The sequence below is a fragment of the Giraffa tippelskirchi genome, chromosome 1 (assembly GCF_054371585.1).
Source record: "Giraffa tippelskirchi isolate mGirTip1 chromosome 1, T2T-mGirTip1v1.2.pri, whole genome shotgun sequence".
In the NCBI taxonomy this organism is placed as follows: Eukaryota; Metazoa; Chordata; class Mammalia; order Artiodactyla; family Giraffidae; genus Giraffa; species Giraffa tippelskirchi.
In genome coordinates, this window is record NC_137275.1 from 108,949,942 (window position 1) to 108,969,886 (window position 19,945).

General features: G+C 40.3%; 1 protein-coding gene across 48 annotated transcripts in view; it reads left to right on the forward strand.

The window, feature by feature from the left end:
• Positions 1-19,945, forward strand: part of LOC145506383 (olfactory receptor 4A47-like) — a 162,709-nt gene that overhangs the window by 101,785 nt on the left and 40,979 nt on the right. For 12 of the 48 annotated variants that reach the window (XR_014053861.1, XR_014053913.1, XR_014053860.1 and 9 more), the window contains 4 exons: positions 2,897-3,009; positions 3,811-3,895; positions 5,184-5,326; positions 5,425-5,534. The gene's annotated coding sequence lies outside the window, so the exon portion shown is untranslated. Of the gene's footprint in view, positions 1-2,896; positions 5,327-5,424; positions 5,535-6,391; positions 6,438-6,587; positions 6,642-19,945 lie in introns of those variants that run through there. The other 36 variants (XR_014053911.1, XR_014053892.1, XR_014053907.1 and 33 more) reach the window with 9 other exon arrangements.

The following is a 19,945-nucleotide window of genomic DNA, read 5'->3' on the forward strand; positions in this document are numbered from 1 at the left end:
AGTGTGAGATGAAGTATTTCCTGCCATATCATAGACAAGGATGTCACAGCCTTCAGCTGTTTTGGCCCTCCAAATGTGAATTTCTGAGCCCCGAGGGTGGCCAGGAAGAACAATGCGTGCTATCTGGCAGCCATGGAGCTGCCACCACTCCCTATGGTGAACAAGGAACTAAGGATGTGAATAATCACATCACAGGGCAGTGGCCCCAGATAGCTGAGATGCATATGAAAGGGATGATTTCAGTGAGCCCAGACTCTTGCATCTTCCCATACACAGAAAAGTGCAATTCCTTAATGAGATATCTCGTCTTCCCTCAGTTCAGTTCGGTTCAGTCATTCAGTCATGTCTGACTCTTTGCAACCGCATGGACTACAGCACGTGTTCCCTGATTAGCAATAATCTTTTGATTTTCAGACTACCTGCCCCTTGTTGCAAGCTTCTACATTACCTGACTTCCCACCCTCCCCTCCTCTCCCTGTCTCCTCAGAGCAGTTCTCTCAGGGTCACTTGAGAGGCTGTCTCCCGGGCTTGATGCCCTAAAAATTCCCACCAAATGAAACATAACTCTCACCATGTTTAGTTTTTAACTAAAACCGTGTCCTGTGATGTGATTATTCACATCCTTATTTCCTTGCTCACCATAGGGAGTGGTGGCAGCTCCATGGCTGCCAGATAGCAGGTATTGCTGTTCCTGGGCACTCTCGGGGATCAGAAATTCACATTTGGAGGGCAAAATTAGAGGAAAACTTATATTTTATAAGTTGACACCACTTTTGAGAATCTTCCCTAAATCTAGTTCCATTTGCTTTATCGGGTCAAAGGACGTTCATGCATTCGGCATAGAAGCAGTGTCTCCACAATGCCAGGCACTGTGGGTGTGGGAATGCCCAGATGTGAGCCACAGAATCACTGGGCAAAAGGGATCAGACAGCTGAGCATACGTGTGACTGTGGCAGCCCACTTCCCTGCATATGGTGATGAGAAGGGGCAGCCTGTCTGACTGTGATGATGGCCAGCTGGGGGATAGGTGCAGCCTGAGGACAGCTCTGCAGTGCTGGTGGGAAGAGTCTTCCAGTGGGTGACACTAAACCGAACTCTACAAGTCCAAAAGGGGGTAAGAGCATTCTAAGCAGAGGGAACAGTGTATGTGGAAGCTCTGGGGTAGGAAATTTGTGTTCAGGTGACAAAGCGAAGTCCGGTGTGTCTGGAGAGAAGTGAGTGCACGAAGGGAGAGAGGCTGGAATGCGGCTGGAGAGTGGCTGGTGAGGGTGGGAACCCCCAACACAATGTTCGCCCTGTTCAGGAGTCTGTATTTTGTTCCACATGTAGTGGGAAGATATTGAGAAAATGTAATTGGGGACGTGGCCTGATTGAGTTCATCCTCGAGACATGTCTATTGGCTATGATGTGAAGAGTGCAGGGGTGGGCCCAGGGGAGCTGGGAGGTCAGCCAGGAGGATATTGTAGATGACCTGGGGGCCATGAACGTGGAGAAAATGCTTAGATTTGAAAGATATTTTGGAAAGTAAGATACAGAGGAATTATTGATGGATTGGTTATGGGAATTAAAAGAAAGTGTGTGTCAGGATTTTGTGTTGGCTGAATTTGTCAGTGTTTATGTAAACTTGGCATGGTTGGCCAATATGAAACGATGTATGATGATGAGTCAAGCTTCCAGGGCTTATTTGCATCTGCTATTTTTAAATCAACTGGAAAGCTATTTAATTTGTTTAAACTAAACTAAAACAACAAATAAAAGCCATTCACCAATTTCTCCCACACCCACTTCTTGTAACTACATGCGTGTTCTCTATATATTTGAGCTTGTTTGTGTGTGTGTGTTTTAAGATTTCACATGTGAAATCATTTTTATGTCTGACTTATTGATTTATTTCACTTAGCATAATGCCCTTGACGTCCTTCCATGATCACAGATGGGAAGATGTCATTCTTTTTTGTAGTTAAATAATATTCCATTCTATGTATACATACTACAGTTTCTTTATCCATACATCCATCCTTCAGTGAACACTTAGGTGGCTTCCTATCTTGGCTGTTATACATAGTGCTGCAATAAACATGGGGGATGCATATATCCTTTTGTTTTCTTTGGATAGACACCCAGAAGTGGAATTGCTGAATATAATTGCAGAATATGGCAGTTCTATTTTTAGTTTATTGAGGAGCCTCTGGTACTATTCTGAATGGCTGTAACCATCTCACATTCCCTCTAAAAGTGTACAAGAGTTCCTGTTTCTCCATACCCTCGCCAACAATATTTTTTTAAATGTGTTTACTTAGTCTCTGAGCAATGGACATTCAGATTGCTTTTTAAAATATTTTTGTTTATTTTATATTTTTATTTTTTGGCTGTGCTGGGTCTTCACTGCTGCATGGGCTCGTCTCTAGCTGAGGCGAGTGGAGGTTTCTCTCTAGTTGTGGTGCACTGGCTTCTCAATGCAGTGGCTTCTCTTGATGTGGAGCATGGGCTCTGGGGCATGAGGGCTTCATTTGTGGCACATGGGCTCAGTAGTTGCAGCTCCTGGTCTCTAGAGCACAGGCTTAATTGTTGCGGTGTGCAGGCTTAGTTGTACCTTGGCTTGTGGGATCTTCCTGGATCAGGGATTGAACCTGTGTCTTCTGGATTGGCAGGTAGAATCTTTACCACTGAGCCATCAGGGAAGCCTCCAGCCAACACATTTTATGTGTGTTCTTTTTGGTGGTGGCTGTTCTGACAGGTGTGAGTGATACCTCATGTGGTTTTGATTTTCATTTCTCAATGATGGGTAAAGTTGAGCATCTTTTCAAGTAACTATTGGCCATCTGTTTGTTTGCTTTGGAAAGACATCTTTCAGACCTCCTGCTCAGTTTTAATGGAGCATTTTTGTCTTTAATAGGTCCACTGTCTTGGTGGGGAAACTGGAGCAGAAATCTGGGAGCATCTCATCATTATCCACTGCCCCTTCCTGGCTCTTTCCGCTACCATCAGCAACCCGGAGCATCTGACTGAGTAGGCCTGAGCTTCAGTCTAGATAGAATACTTATCTGTTTTGAATGTTTGAATGTCATCTTTTCTATATGTGTTCTGGAAAGTTCCATAACCACCTGATGAATCTCTTACCTTATCTCTGAATATTCAGGGAATACACTCACTCCTCCTGGCAGGTGCTGAGCAAGGCCACACTCTGTAAAGGAAAAAAACCAAGGGTTCCCCCAGCTGGATCTGCAGTTGAGTAGGAAATTTCCCCCGTATCTCAAGAAAGGCTCACCAGAAGTGATTGATTTATTTTTCTTTTTCTTTGTCCTTCTGCAAAGAAATAGAATTAAAATAGTATCATGGCTCCCTGGTGGCTCAGACAGTAAAGAATCTGTCTGCAATGCAGGAGACCCAGTTTCCATCCCTGGGTCAGGAAGATTCCCTGGAGAAAGGATAGGCTACCCACTCCAGTATTCTTGCCTGGAGAATCCCATGGAGAGGAACCTGGTGGGCTAGAGTGCCGGAGTCCAGCTCCAGTGGGTCCAGGGGTTCCTTCAGGAAGGATGGCGTCGGTGATGCGAAATGAGAAGACACAGCGAATCTTAGCGTCTCCAAGTGTCTCCCGACTTTATTGTTTTCAAGACAGCTTTTATATTTTTAGTGATACATAGAAACAAATGTAAAGTATAGAGTCATACCAAATCAGCTTAATGGGTCGGCAGTTTTGACCATTATTGAAACCGTTTGCATCTCTTAGTTACAAAAAGTTTCATTATGTTTACATCATCTTCTGGCCCGGGGGCCTGCCAACACCCCGTGACTCTCCATTGACAGGGGTCGACCAGCCAGAACACTCCTGCATCCGGCACAGCAGGAAAGAATTCATCAACAGAAAGCCTCAAGGCAAAACCTGTCTTCGGTAATCCATCCCACGCCCGAGCCCGAGGGAAAAGAATGTGGTCCCATAAGGTCATGGTACAGCAAGTTGAAACAATGTAGCGCAAAGGTCACTTCTTAGCAAAAATCACCAGCTAAATTAACAATTGTCTTATTATGTATTAAAGCTAAACTTTTATCTCTAACTATTATGCTTTCATTATATAGGCTAAATATGTTAAGAGCAAAAACATAGTGAGTAAATATAGATTAAGTAACAGTTTCATAAAGCAATATTTCTTATATTTCCTAATAAGCCTTCTTTCCTACGAAGGGTTCTGTGCCCATTGGGGCTTTCTGTGCAGAGGCTCTCAATGCTGTTTTATTGTTAAGGAGCAGTCATGCACATTAGTTCCAAAGGCACAGGCACTCTTGTTAAACAGACTAAAATGCTAGCAAGGGAAGTTTAGATTAAAATACTCTATATCCTAGATAATCTAACAGGGCGCCACCGTTCGGGGGCCGTATCGATCAGGGTTCCAGATTGATCTATTTAGGAAGAGATCAGGAAAGGCCTTTTCCCTAAGTCACAGAAAATAAGAAGAGGTTTATTATAGCAAGCATCAGAAAGAGAGATATCATCTTTAAGGTGAGCGCTGAGACAGCCTTCCTTGCGAGAATCCCTGAGGCCTGAGTTACTCTGCTCATCAGGTCTTCTCCTCATGACTCTGTCATGGGTGGGATCTCGTGAGCTGGCTTCCGGCACTACAGTCTGTGGGGTCGCAAAGAGTCAGACACTTTGATTGAGCAACTAACACACACACATAATGACACAGTCTGCCATGGACCTTGAGACTTCTTATGTTGTCCCAGTTTACAGATGTTTGGAAAGATAGGGGAGCCTTATTAGTTGAAAGCCCCGTATCATTTTTCCATTGTGCTAGATCTTTGCCCACTAACAACAATTATAGCAAAGACTCTGATTTGCCAAGTGCCTTTCTAAGTACTTTGCATATGTTGATGTGTCTTAGATGGCCAACAACGCTTATGATTTATTATTTTAATTGCTGCTGTTAGGTAGATTTTCTGACTGCTATTATTATTTCCTTTTAAATATGAAAAACGAGGCACAGAGAGATTTTGTGATTCAACCAAGAGTCTCAGCCCAGGTTAAGGAGGCTGGAATTCAACCTTAGGCCATCTGGCTCCAGGGCCTATTCATTTATGTACAAGTTTTAAGGCACATAACATTTTCTGTATTTTGAAGTACTTGACATTTCAGGAAGTGGTTCCATGTTCTGCATAAGTAATACATAATTAAAATTTTTAAGGTGGCTACAATCTGTAAAACGGTACTGGAAACAAGCAGACAGTATGATTGAATGAAGTATTGCTTCTAAAAGAAATGCCAACTCCCGTGCCAGTTCCCACAAGAACTACTTGCTGATGAAGCAGTCATATAAAGTGAGACTTGGTAGGTTTGACACATTCATAGGAATTTTGTGTCTTCCTTTCAAGTTATCCCATCCTTGTGTGTCCATTCATTGGGAAATTCTTGCTCTTCACTTCCAGCGCTGTATGAAGAGAGATACGATGACTTAGAGAAGTACATATGTTCAGTGAGCAATCATGACATTTCCTGTGACCATTTTCACCTGTGTGCTGCGTTGACAACAGACCATGTGAGTGATACTTCTGCCATGTTTGTTCTGAGCAAAGGCTATTATTTATGTCATAATGCAGAGCTGCCTGGGTGGTACTCATCAGAATTACAGAATCAGTACTTTTAACAGATATTTAATCTGAGTTTTAAAAGCAACAAGAATAACTTCCTAGTTTTTATCTATTCCTTAATGGTGTATGCCTCTGCAAAGCTTAAAAATGACTGAACACTTTAACCTGAAGTTTTTTTGGGTTGATTTTTCTTTATTCTTGGATGTTATCTTTGCCCATTTTCCTTCTTCTCAGCACCCATGTCCATCCATCCACCTTTTTGGACACTGTCTCTTCTCTTAGTGCAGCTACAACTTTGTGTGGACAGTGTCTCATACACGTGAGAATTTGATCGCTGTGAATTAGGTTAGACGAGGAAAAGATGCTTTTCACTGACATAGCAATCACACTGTGATGTTTTGGTAGTAAATCAATAAGGTGGAAGTCTTAAGGAGACCTCATTTGGGGCTCTGGGGTTTGAGTGGGGGAAGATTTCTTAATTTTCTTCGCATTTGTTTTCCTTTTCCATTCTATTCTCAGGATGGCCCATTAAAGCTTTGGTTGCCTCTCAAAGTGATAATTAGGCAACAGTTTTGCTTCCAAGACTGAACAAGTTAAATATACTCTAAACTCTGTTGTCAGATGAAGCCTTCTGGTCTGACAGTTTTTAAGTCACATGCAGTTTTCTTTAGTTACAATAGTTGATGTCCTAGGGAGTAGTTCCAAGTTCTGCCTGAATGACGTATCTATCAGAAACATAACTTAGGTAAATAAAGAGGATAATTCTGATCCTGCTGAGCCTCTGATGGCTTTCTTTTGCAAACAGCCAAAGGCACAGCTCCTTGGTCAGGCTCCCGAGGTCTTCCAGAACCCAGCCCCAAGTGCTTCTGCTCATCTGCTTGATGGATTTTACTGGACGCCCTCATGGTTTATCTGTAAACTGGAGTGTTTCACCACAGATGCGCAGTACCAGTTGTCCAGACCCTGTTCATCTTTGATGGCCCTTCTCATGGGAAATCTCTTCAGAATCCTCTGTGACCTGCTTAGCTGGAGGGAGTCTTCTCTCCACGCACCTGGTCTGTATTTCCTGTCTGACAACAGTCGTGGTTGTCTTGCTGCTGAAGTTCCTTAACAGCTTGTCTTCTTACTGGAATAATTCCTTGAAGACAGATTTTCTGCCCTTGTGGTTTGTAGCTAGCTGGATTGAAATGTTTGTTACATGAATATAGACACCCAGAGGGAGCACATACTTTGGGTTCTAAGGATTTTATGTATCTTGTCTCCTTTAACCTTTGCAACAATAGGATGGACGCCTTACTGATACTCCCGTTTCACAAGCGAGGGAGGTAGGGCAGAGAGAACCTGTACTGCTGAGGAAGGGGTGGGGCTGGGGTGCCGTCTCACATAGATGACTCCAGAGCCTGCAGTTTCATCTCTGTGTTCTGAACAGACTGGTGGACAGATGCGTGAGTGAGGGACTGAGTGAGAATCACGTTATGGCCTTTGGGCTGTGACGCAGTAGCTTCTAAAAGCAATGGAATGCGTTCAGTGCAGTAATTTTCCAATAGGATTTTATTACAGGACTTTCTTTTTTGTGTGGCAATAGCTCTATCTACATCTAAAGAAAACTGAAATGTGGGTGAAATTCCTGTGACCTAACTCGTACCCCCAAACTGGAGTAGTGATGATAACCCACACATAGATAGCAAGCCTCCTTTCTCTGTGTCCATCTCCTCTTCTCTTCTCTTTCCACCTTGTCACTAGGCATTTCAGTGCAGCATTTACACAGTCCTCTGTTCTGTGTAGATGGTTCAGGGCAGGCTGTCTTTAGGTGGCAGTGAGCACAGGGGTTGGGAGAACTTGGTGAGGTTGGCATCTTGCTCCAAGTGCCTGTCTGCTATCTCAGTGGCTATTAATGGATGGCTGGGAAGCGGCTCCAGCTACTCTAACCCCATGTGACTCCTGCAAAGGTCATGCTGCTGCATGAGTCTCCTTTTGCAATAGGAACCCAGCTTGGACGGCATTAAATGTGTATGTTGACAGTTGTGTGTGTAGCGTGTGTTCATATGGAGTGTTTCCTAAAGCATCAGTGGCACAAGGCATGGCAGCCTCCCTGAGCAAGGAGGTGATCCCTGATCTTGTGTAGTAGACCTCAGGTGGACGTGAGGAGGTTGGGTGGTGAGGCAACATGAACAGAAGAGCTGTCCCCATAGGTGTCTGCGCTGTGGCTCTGCTGTCACACGGGGGCTCCAGAAGGAGGGGCTGAGTAGGTTTAGGGCCTGCCTCCATGTGAGGTTCATTTCTGGCACGGGGTGGAGTCCAACTTGGTCACCAGCTATCTGGCCACTCAGGGACAGCTGTCGGGACGGGGGTGTCAGCCCCAGCAAATGTGGGAGGGGCTGCGCATCTTTCTGCTGCCTGTGGAACTGTGCTTCCCGTCACCTGTGGGGTTGCGGACAGTGCGATTTGCCAAAACACCATCATGGTGTGATGCTGCATGTTCATAAATGAAGGAGGGTGTGAGCCTGTGACCTTTTATCTCTCTTCCTTGTCTCCCTGGGCTGGCTCATTAGTTGTCATACAGTGAACGCCAGCGGAATGGAATGGTGTGGCCCAGCTTTTGGCCACGGAGATTGTTAAATTGATTAAAAAATGAAGACCTGTAAGTTGGTCCGGAGAAGGCAATGGCACCCCACTCCAGTGACGGAGGAGCCTGGTAGGCTGCAGTCCATGGGGTCGCTAAGAGTCAGACACGACTGAGCGACTTGACTTTCACTTTTCCCTTTCATGCACTGGAGAAGGAAATGGCAACCCACTCCAGTGTTCTTGCCTGGAGAATCCTGGGGACAGAGGAGCCTGGTGGGCTGCCGTCTATGGGGTCGCACAGAGTCGGGCACGACTAAAGCGACTTAGCAGCAGCAGAATGGTGTAATGCCTATATAGCAAGGAATTAATATGCAATGAATTAGCGAGTAAATTGTTACATAGTTATACTGATTTTTCACCAACTTACACATTTATATTTTTTATTCTTTTTCAAAGACAGTGTAATTTTTATTTAGCATCTTGTCATTTAAGTTAGCATTTTTACTTATATAGCTTAAAATACATAATTTTGTATGGCTTACCTATACTGTATTTCATTCGCATTATGCACAGCATTGTTACTTTTATACTTTTAGTGTTTACCATGAAACTGAAGTGAAATAGATAGTAATAAATAGCATAAGTGAAACCTGAATGCTAGGAAACTGTAGTCGCTCAGTGGAGTCTGACTGTTTGCGACCCCATGGACTGTAGTCCACCAAACTCCTCTCTCCATGGAATTCTCTAGGCAAGAATACTGGAGTGGATTGCCATTCCCTTTTTCAGGGGATCTTTCCAACCCAGGGATGGAACCTGGGTCTCCCGCATTGCCGGCATTGTCTTTACCATCTGAGCCACAAGGAAATCCAAACAATACAAGATGAAATATGAAATGAATTTTCTATTTTTCTATCAGTTTCTTCCAGTCCTCATTCTCAGAGGTTGACCCTAAATTTGTTTCTTAATTTTCATCTAGTAATAATCTCTGTAGATGCAAGGGTATTCTCTATATGTATATATATTTGTTTATTTCTATATATCTATCACTTGCTTTTGCTATGCAATATCTTAAAGACATTTCCATACCAGTCCATATATATTTCTTAAATTTTCTCAAAACACTCTTTATAAATTTATATCAAAATTAATTATGTCCATTCCTTTCATGAGATTCCCAAGCTTTTCTGCGACAGTTATATTTCCAATAAATGTATGTTTTGTTGTTTTTATTATTATGTGTATATATGAGTTCCTAGATGTAGAATTGTTGATATTACATTTGATTCAATGTTCAGGTAGTATATACATTTAAAATGTTGATACTGTTATTTATTGCCAAAATATCATTCCCTTTTTTTAAAATCTATTTTTTTAATTGAAGGAAAATTGCTTTGCAATATTGTGTTGGTTTCCGCCATACGACAGCCCAAATCAGTCATAATCATACATAATGTCACCTTGCCTCATACCTCAGTTGATAAAGAATCTGCCTGCAATGCAGGAGACTCCTGGGTCGAGAAGATCCCCTGGAAAAGGAAATGGCAACCCACTCCAGGATTCTTGCCTGGAGAGTCTCATGAATAGAGGAGCCTGACAGGCTCCAGACCATGGGGTCGCAAGAGTCGGACACGACTTAGTGACTAAACCAGCACCATCTCCATCGTGAACCTCCCTCTTCTCCCCGGACTCCACCCCTGTAGGTCACCACAGAGCGCCAACCTGGGCTCCCTGTGTTATATAACAACTTCTCACCATTATCTGTTTTATACAAGGTAGTGTATATATGTCAATGCTACTTTTTCTGTTTGTCCCACTCTTTCCTTCCCCTACTGCATCCACGAGTTCCATCTTTATATCTGCGTCTTCATTTCTTTCCTGCAAATAAGTTCATCAAAACCATTTCTCTAGATTCCATACAGATACGATAAATTTTATATTTGTTTTTTTATCTTTCTGACTTCAGTTCTGTTCATTTCAGTCGCTCAGTTGTGTCCGACTCTTTGTGACCCCATGAATTGCAGCACGCCAGGCCTCCCTGTCCATCACCAACTCCAGGAGTCTACCCAAACCCATGTCCATCGAGTCAGAGATGGCATCGAGCCATTTCATCCTCTGTCATCCCCTTCTCCTACTGCCCCCAGTACTTCCAGCATTAGGCTCTTTTCCAATGAGTTAATTCTTCGCATGAGGTGGCCAAAGTATTGGAGTTTCAGCTTCAACATCAGTCCTTCCAATGAACACCCAGGACTGATCTCCCCTAGGATGAACTGGTTGGATCTTCTTGCAGTCCAAGGGACTCTCAAGAGTCTTCTCCAACACCACAGTTCAAAAGCATCAATTCTTCAGCACTCAGCTTTCTTCATCGTCCAACTCTCACATCCATACATGACTACTGGAAAAACCATAGCTTTGACTAGACAGACCTTTGTTGGCAAAATAATGTCTCTGCTTTTAAATATGCTATCTGGGTTGGTCATAACTTTCCTTCCAAGGAGTAAGCGTCTTTTAATTTCATGGCTGCAATCACCATCAGCAGTGATTTTGGAGCCCCAAAAAATAAAGTCACCCACTGTTTCCACTGTTTCCCCATCTATCCGCCATGAAGTGATAGGACCAGATGCCATGATCTTAGCTTTCTGAATGTTGAGCTTTAAGACAACTTTTTCACTCTCCTCTTTCACTTTCATCAAGAGGCTCTTTAGTTCTTCTTCACTTTCTGCCATAAGGGGGTTGTCATCTGCATATCTGAGGTTATTCATATTTCTCCCAGCAATCTTGATTCCAGCTTGTGTTTCTTCCAGCTCAGCGTTTCTCATGCTGTACTCTGCATATAAGTTAAATAGGCAGGGTGACAATGTACAGCCTTGACGTACTCCTTTTTTCTATTTCAAACCAGTCTGTTGTTCCATGTCCAGTTCTAACTGTTGCTTCCTGACCTGCATACAGGTTTCTCAAGAGGCAGGTCAGATGGTCTGGTATTCCCATCTCTTTAAGAATTTTCCACAGTTTATTGTGATCCACACAGTCAAAGGCTTTGGCATAGTCAATAAAGCAGAAAATGATGTTTTTTTCTGGAACTCTCTTGCTTTTTTGATGATCCAGAGGATGTTGGATAATTTGATCTCTGGTTCCTCTGCCTTTTCTAAAACCAGCTTGAACATCTGGAAGTTCACGGTTCAGTTACTGCTGAAGACTGGCTTGGAGAATTTTGAACATTACTTTATTAGCGTGTGAGATGAGTGCAATTGTGCAGTAGTTTGAGCATTCTTTGGCATTGCCTTTCTTTGGGATTGGAATGAAAACTGACCTTTTCCAGTCCTGTGGCCACTGCTGAGTTTTCCAAATTTGCTGGCATATCGAGTGCAGCACTTTCACAGCATCATCTTTTAGGATTTGAAATCGCTCAACTGGAATTCTATCACCTCCACTAGCTTTGTTCATAATGATGCTTCCTAGGCCCACTTGACATCACATTCCAGGATGTCTGGCTCTAGGTGAGTGTCAGTGATCACACCATCGTGATTATCTGGGTCTTGAAGATCTTTTTTGTACAGTTGGTCTGTGTATTCTTGCCACTTCTTCTTAATATCTTCTGCTTCTCTTAGTTCCTTACCATTTCTGTCCTTTATCGAGCCCATCTTTGCATGAAATGTTCCCTTGGTATCTCTAATTTTCTTGAAGAGATCTCTAGTTTTTCCCATTCTGTTGTTTTCCTCCAATTCTTTGCATTGATCACTGAGGAAGGCTTTCTTATCTCTCCTTGCTATTCTTTGGAACTCTACATTCAGATGGGAATATCTTTCCTTTTCTCCTTTGCTTTTCACTTCTTTTCTTTCAAAGCTATTTATAAGGCCTCCTCAGACATTCATTTTGCTTTTTTACATTTCTTTTCCATGGGGATGGTCTTGATCCCTGTCTCCTACACAATGTCACGAACCTCCATTCATAGTTCATGAGGCACTCTATCAGATCTAGTCTCTTAAATCTATTTGTCACTTCCACTGTATAATCATAAGGGATTTGATTTAGGTCATACCTGAATGGTCTAGTGGTTTTCCCTAGTTTCTTCAATTTAAGTCTGAATTTGTCAATAAGGTGTTCATGATCTGAGCCACAGTCCGCTCCCGGTCTTGTTTTTGCTGACTGTATAGAGCTTCTCCATCCTTGGCTGCAAAGAATATAATCAATCTGATTTCAGTGTTGACCATCTGTTGATGTCCATGTGTAGAGTCTTCTCTTGTGTTGTTGGAAGAGGGTGTTTGCTCTGACCAGTGCGTTCTCTTGGCAAAACTCTATTAGCCTTTGTCCTGCTTCATTCTGTACTCCAATGTCAAATTTGCCTGTTACTCCAGGTTTTTCCTGAAGTCCTACTTTTGCATTCCAGTCCCCTATAATGAAAAGGACATCTTTTTTGGGTGTTAGTTCTAAAAGGTCCTGTAGGTCTTCATAGAACCGTTTAACTTCAGCATCTTCAGCATTACTGGTTGGGGCATAGACTTGGATTACTGTGATATTGAATGGTTTGCCTTGGAAAGGAACAGAGATCATTCTGTCATTTTTGAGATTGCATTCAAGTACTGCATTTCTGACTTACTTCACTCCAAACTGTCGTTCTTGAGGTTTTACTAACAGCTAGTTATTCAACTGTGTCCTACTCTTCTCTGTTCTTGGGATTTTTCAGGCAAGAATACTGGGATGGGTTGCATTTTTTCCTCCAGGGGATCTTCCTGACTTAGGAATCAAATCTGTGTCTCCTGTGTCTCCTTTACTCACTGAGCCATTGAGGAAGCCCCACTAACAGCTACTGTCCTGTCCATAGTCCATGTGAATTTTTTTGACCACATTCTCAAGAACCAGTATCTGATAAATATATTTATCACATGTGATTAAAGTTATTTTTTACTTTAACTGCAAACTTTTTGATATAATTGAGTTTGAGCATCTTCCCACATGTTTAATTTGATTTGTATTTGTTTTTGGATTTTATATATATGTCTTTAATCTTATTCATTCAATTTTTGATTTTTATGAGAGAATTTTAAGCCAAATAAATTGTCTATTTTACATCGTATATATAGTTAATATTTTCTGGTTAAATGTTTTAAACTTTTTATCCTATGTAGAGTTATCTTTGCATGTAAAATTTTTTGTAGTTTATATTAAATTTTAAAAAAATCTATCTTGCTTAGGAAGAATTTTCTCATTTCAGTTGTGCCAAAAGTTCTTCAATTATTTTTTTCCTTTGCATTTAATTTTTCAAGCATTTTTCATATCTTACATCTTATAACATTTGATTCATCTTGAATTTATTTAGGAGTTTGAATAGGGTTTGATTTATTTGTTCTGTAAATTTTAGAATGTTTTAAAAATATTCACCTATTTATCATTTTGCCATTGATTTGAAATTCTGACTATTGTATTTTGAACTCCCAATGTATCTGGGTCCAATTCAAAACTTTAATCTTTTTAACTGATCTCTTTATTCATGTGCACCTTGGCACATAATTGCTATGATATCTAAGATATTTTGACATGTGAAGAATCTAGAAGTCCCTTATTACTGCTACTGCTGCTACTGCTAAGTCGCTTCAGTCGTGTCCGACTCTGTGCGACCCCATAGACGGCAGCCCACCAGGCTCCGCCGTCCCTGGGATTCTCCAGGCAAGAATACTGGAGTGGGTTGCCATTTCCTTCTCCAGTGCATGAAAGGGAAAAGTGAAAGTCAAGTCGCTCAGTCGTGTCCGACTCTTAGCGACCCCATGGACTATAGCCTACCAGGCTCCTCCGTCCATGGGATTTTCCAGGCAAGAGTACTGGAGTGGGGTGCCATTGCCTTCTCCGAGAAGTCCCTTATTAGCATTTTGTTATTGTTGTTTTTGTTATTTTAAATTAGTTTATTTATCTTTTTTTTTTTAACTTTACAATATTGTATTTGTTGTGCCATACACTGACATGAATCCACCATGGGTGTACATGTGTTCCCTTTCCAGAACCCGCCTCCCACCTCCCTCCCCATCCCATCCCTCCGGGTCATCCCAGTGCACCAGCCCTGAGCACCCTGTATCATGTGTCTTTTACAGAATTTTGCCTAAGCCTGTAAGTATTAGGCAAAAAACTATTACAATATTGTAAAGTAATTAGCCCCCAACTAAAATAAATAAATTTATTTAAAAAAAAAAGTAAAAATTAAATAATAGATTAAGTATAAATAAGATAAAAATAAAATTAGCTTAAAATTGTTAAAATAAATTTAAAATATATTCAAAACTATTATTTTCATTAAGATTCACATTAAGAAGAGTTTATACGTTTAGAGTATATATATTAAAAAAAAAACCTGTTATCTAGATAAGAATTGGTGTTTTCGGTTAACAAGTCACCTATTGTAACATTGGGTGGAACTTGTAGTTCCTGCCCGTGTTTCTAATCCCTTGCAGATAGCTGTTGTTCTTTAGCTATGACGTCTAAAATGCTACGTGACACTTGCTTTAGGAAAAAAAATCATCTCTTTCAAAGCAATTCAGGACGTAAATCACTGCTAAGCATCTTGTGCTGCTGAGATCTTCTTGCCATGTACTGTGATAAGTTGATTCAGTCCTGTATGACTCTTTGCAACTGTATGGACCGTGGCCTGCCAGGATTCTCTGTCCATGGACTTTGCCAGAAAAATATAGTCACACACACACACACACACACACACACACACACAAGAAAGAAAAACCTAAAAAAAAAAATGTGTTAGGATACAGTTTTAGAGATTTTTTTTCTGAAATGCTAACATGTTTCTTTTATTATGACTTATTACAACCCCAGGTGGCACTAGTGGTAAGGAATCCACCTGCCAATGCAAGAGATGCCAGAGACTTGGGTTTGCTCCCTGGATTGGGAAGATTCCCTGGAGCAGACAGTGGCAACCCACTCCAGTATTCTTGCCTGAAAACTTCCATGGACAGAGGAGCCTGGCAGGCTGCTCAAGTTGATTACATAATACTTGGATATTGACATACACACTGCTGCTGCTGCTGCTGCTGCTGTTGCTAAGTCGCTTCAGTTGTGTCCGACTCTGTGCGACCTCATAGACGGCAGCCCACTGGGCTCCGCCGTCCCTGGGGTTCTCCAGGCAAGAACACTGGAGTGGGTTGCCATTTCCTTCTCCAATGCATGAAAGTGAAAAGTGAAAGTGAAGTCGCTCAGTTGTGTCTGACTCTTAGCGACCCCGCGGACTGCAGCCTACCAGGATCCTCCTTCCATGGGATTTTCCAGGCAAGAATACTGGAGTGGGTTGCCATTGCCTTTTCCGGACATATAAACAGTATATTTAAAATAGATAATCAACAAGGGCCTACTCTATAACACAGAGAACTCTACTCAATATTTTGTAATAACCTAAATTGAAAAAAGAATTTTATAAAATAGATATATATACATGTATAACTCAGTCCCTTTGATTTAGACCTGACACTAACATATTGTTGGTCAACTGTACTATAATATATAATAAAAATTAAAAAAAAATAGAGGATTTTATTCAATGGTTTTGCCATTAGATTGACATATTTAACTCTTAAACAAGTTACTCAAGTTTATCTGAAGCCATGATATTTGCATATGCTTTATGTTATCAAGCTATATTTTATGTTTCCATCATAAACCAATTAATGAAGTCACCTTAGTTTTTTTTTTTTTCTTTTACGAAACTGACTTCATTTTTTTTTTTTTTTTTTTTTTTGACATGGAACAGAACCCACTCCAGTATTCTTGCCTGGGGAATCCCATGGACAGAGGAGCCTGGTGGGCTACAGTCCATGGGGTTGCAAAGAGTTGGACATGACTGAGCAACTAACACATATACTGTTTTATTTATTTATTGCTTGCACTGAGTCTTCCTTGCTGCATGTGGGATTTCTATATTTTCAGAGAGTGGGAGCTACTCTCTAGTTGTGGTTCATGGGCTTCTCATTTCTGTGGCTTCTCTTGTTGAGGAGCACAGGCTCTAGGTGCATGGGCTTCAATTCTTGCAGCCTGAGGGCTCAGTAGTTGTGACTTACTGTCCTTAGGGTGCCTGGGCTTCAGTAATTGCAGCACTGGAGCTAATTAGTTGTGGCTACAGGACCCTGGTGTATTCAGACCTCAGTAGTTGTGGCATGCAGGCTGTCTAGTCATGCCTCTCAGGCTCTAGAGCATGTGCTCAGTGGTTGTGGTGCATGAGTTTAATTGCTCTGCAGCATGTGGAATCTTCCCAGACCAGGGATTGAACCTATGTCCCCTCCACTGGCAGGCTGATTCCCATCCACTGCACCACTAGGGAAGTCCATTAGTTCTTACATTTATTTTGAAAATTGTGCTCCTATATACATAGGGAAGGTTGAGTGTCAAAGAATTGATGCTTTAGAATTGTGTTGCTGGAGGAGACTCTTGAGTGATCCTTGGACAGAAAAGAGATCAAAGCAGCCAAATCTAAAGGAAACCAATCCTGTACATTTTTTGGAAGGACTGATGCTAAAGCTGAAGCTCCAATATTTTGGCCACCTGATACAAAGAGCAAACTCAATAGAAAAGACCCTGATTCTGGGAAAGGTTGAAGGCAGGAGAAGGGGATGACAGAGGATGATAGTTAGATAGGATCACAAAATCAATAAGCATGACTTTGAGCAGACTCCAGGAGATTAAAAAAGGACAGGGAAGCCTGGCGTGTTACAGTCCATGATGTCAACAAAGAGTTGGACATAACTTAGCGACCGAACAACAACATACATAACAAAATTTACAATTTTAATCATTTTAAAGTGACACAGACTTGTTATAGAAACATTACCACTATCCAACTCTTAAACTTTTCCAACTTCCCAAACTGAAATTTCAGTCATTAAACAAAACTCTACATTTAAGCTCATGAAGCCCCAGGCAACCACCATTCTACTATCTGTTTATGAGTTTGATTGTCTAAGTTCTTCATGTAAGTCAAATTATATGATAATTGCTTTTATGTGATTGCCTTCTTATAACTTTTTATAATATCTTTTCCCCTTTAAATACTCTTGGGACCCTTGTTGAAAATTATCTAAAGACATATCAGTTCAGTTCAGTCGCTCAGTCGTGTCCGACTCTTTGTGACCCCATGAATTGCAGCACAGGTTTATTTCTGGACTTTCTATTTTATTCCATTAGTCCACCATCCATCTTCATTCGAATACTGGTGCTATGATTACCATTGCTTTGTATAATATCTTTTAGAGTCAGGAAATATGAGACCCCCAGCTTTCTTCTTTTCAAAATTGTTTCAGCAATTTGGAGTCCTTGAAATTCCATATGAATTTTAGCATGGATTTTTCCGTTTCTGCAAAATCAATATTGCTATTTTGATCTGTATATTACTTGAGGTAGTATTAACAACTTAATACTTTTAAATGTCCCAGATCATAAATGTCTTTTCATATTTGTGTGTGTTCCATAATATCTCTCAGTAACCTTTTGTAGTTTTCAGTTTACAGGACTTGTCTCTTTGATTAAGTTTACTTAAATATTTTATTTTTTGATACTTTTATACGTGGAATTATTTTCTTAATTTTTCCTTGAGTTGCTCATTATCACATAGAAATGAAACATCATTTCATAAAAAAAAAAACTCTCAAGTAATTAGCAAAAGATGTACCTTGACATAAGAAACTCCATATATTACAGATATACAGCTAACATCATCCTCAATATAGAAAGGTTGAAATCTTCCTCATTAAAATCTAGAATAAGACAAGAGGGCACACTCTCACAAGTCCTTTTATAACATAGTACTGCCATAAAAATTCCTGTGAAAAGTTTATATTTTTCTGAGTATAGATCCTGTCATCTCTGATGACAGGAGATAATTTTATTAATTTTTATTTAGTATTATTCTCTGTAACACTTCTAATGACAGCAACGTTCTACCTTTCAATCACAGCTTAAACATAACCTTTTAAGAAGGGTCTCCTCTGATTATATTATCCATGGTAGAATTCTATCTCTTCTTTTCTGTCACGTTATTCTATTTCTTACATTATGAGCCCTGAATAAGACTATAGCTACTTTATTAAATGTCTCCTTTTTTATTGTCTGACGATTATAATATCCATGCAGGAAAATATTTTTTACGTGATTTTTCCGCTGCTTTTATTAAGTACTGTGTCCTAACTCGTAGCACAGATGATGGCATAAGAGGCGTGCCCTGACTTTTATAAACAACTAATAATTGGATAAATTATTAGTTATTACATCTAAAACCTGAAAACATTTAATTTTATTTTTAGTATAACTGTTATTTATTTAACCAAATTTTAAGGTGATTGAATCTAGTATTAAATAAAAGGAAAGATATTCTTTCCATGGCAGGGGAGAATATATTAATAATTCCACTAGATCAAAATGAGTGGGTCTATATTTTATCCTTATTGGCAGCAGCCTCATAGTGATTCTAAAGCTACTTTTTTTTTTTTTTGCATGTTGTACCTTTCTGACATTAATTACATGCTTTGCTCTCGTAATATCTTCACATATTTTTTGTTGTTATTTAGTACCTAGGTCATGCCTGATTCTTTTGCCACCCTACAGACTGTAGCCTTCCAGGCTCCTCTATCCATGAGATTTTCCAGGCAAGGATACTGAAATGGGTTGGTATTTCCTTCTCCAGAGGATCTTCCTAAAACCAGGGGACAAACCTGCATCTTATGCATTGGCAAGTGAATTCTTCATCACTGAGCCACCAGGAAAGCCCCTATAGATGTTCTTTAAAACCTCTGTGGAAAATCCCAGTGAATTAATTAAACAAGAATCAGCCTTGAATACATTCCAAGACTCAGTGATAATTGAAGCTGGAAGGGATGGAATATCCCATGATCTTCACCTCTAATAGGAAGAAGATGCTATTTGCTTAGTAACTGGCATAAAACATTCAGGAGGTCCTTTCTTAGACTTATAACATGACTTAAAAAGAATCATGGGAATGTCTTTCAAAATCTCAGTCAACTAATCTGGTCATGTTTATATGACAGAGTGAAAATAACTGACCAGTCAAATGCTATTTTTCTTTTTGAAGTTAGTAGGAAAGAACTTACTTGTGAATAATTTCCCTGCCAAATAGCTAGCTGATTTCTTCTATGTATATGTAGGATTTACTGGTCATTTTGATATATTTCCTAATGTAATGAACTTGTTTTTCAGTGTGTGTACCATGGAATTACTTTCAAATAATTTACACTTCGCATAAAAATGACCTGAGTAATTAGAAGGTTCCATGAAGTAAATGGACAGAAAGTCAAATAAACTATACACTCAAGTAATAAGGCAGCCTTTTTTCCTCTGTTGTCAAACTGGATGAAAAACAATTCCAAGTGTTTATGAATAACTTCAAGTTATTTTTCAGGTTCTGAACAAGCCTCCAGAAGGTAATACTAACATTAAATAGTGGGAACCAGACTCACAGATGTGACTTTCTTTATTATATAAGAAAGTTAATTTCTTTGAAATCAATCAAACAGATTCAATTCTAGGTATATCACTTAAAAATGTGTACATGAGAAAATGAATTAGATATTCTGAGCCTTAATTTTTTCACTTATGAAATAAGGATTACAGTTCTTGCTACTGTAAATATTAAATGTGTTACATTAAACTATGAGTGTGTGATTGGAATATACTGTAGGAGTTTGGAGAAGTAGAGTGATGTTATCAGAATAAGATTAAAAAGTACAATTTGATCTGCTTAAGGAGAATTGACTTTTGAGGCCAATATAAATGTGGAGAGACTTAGTAGGAGGCTATT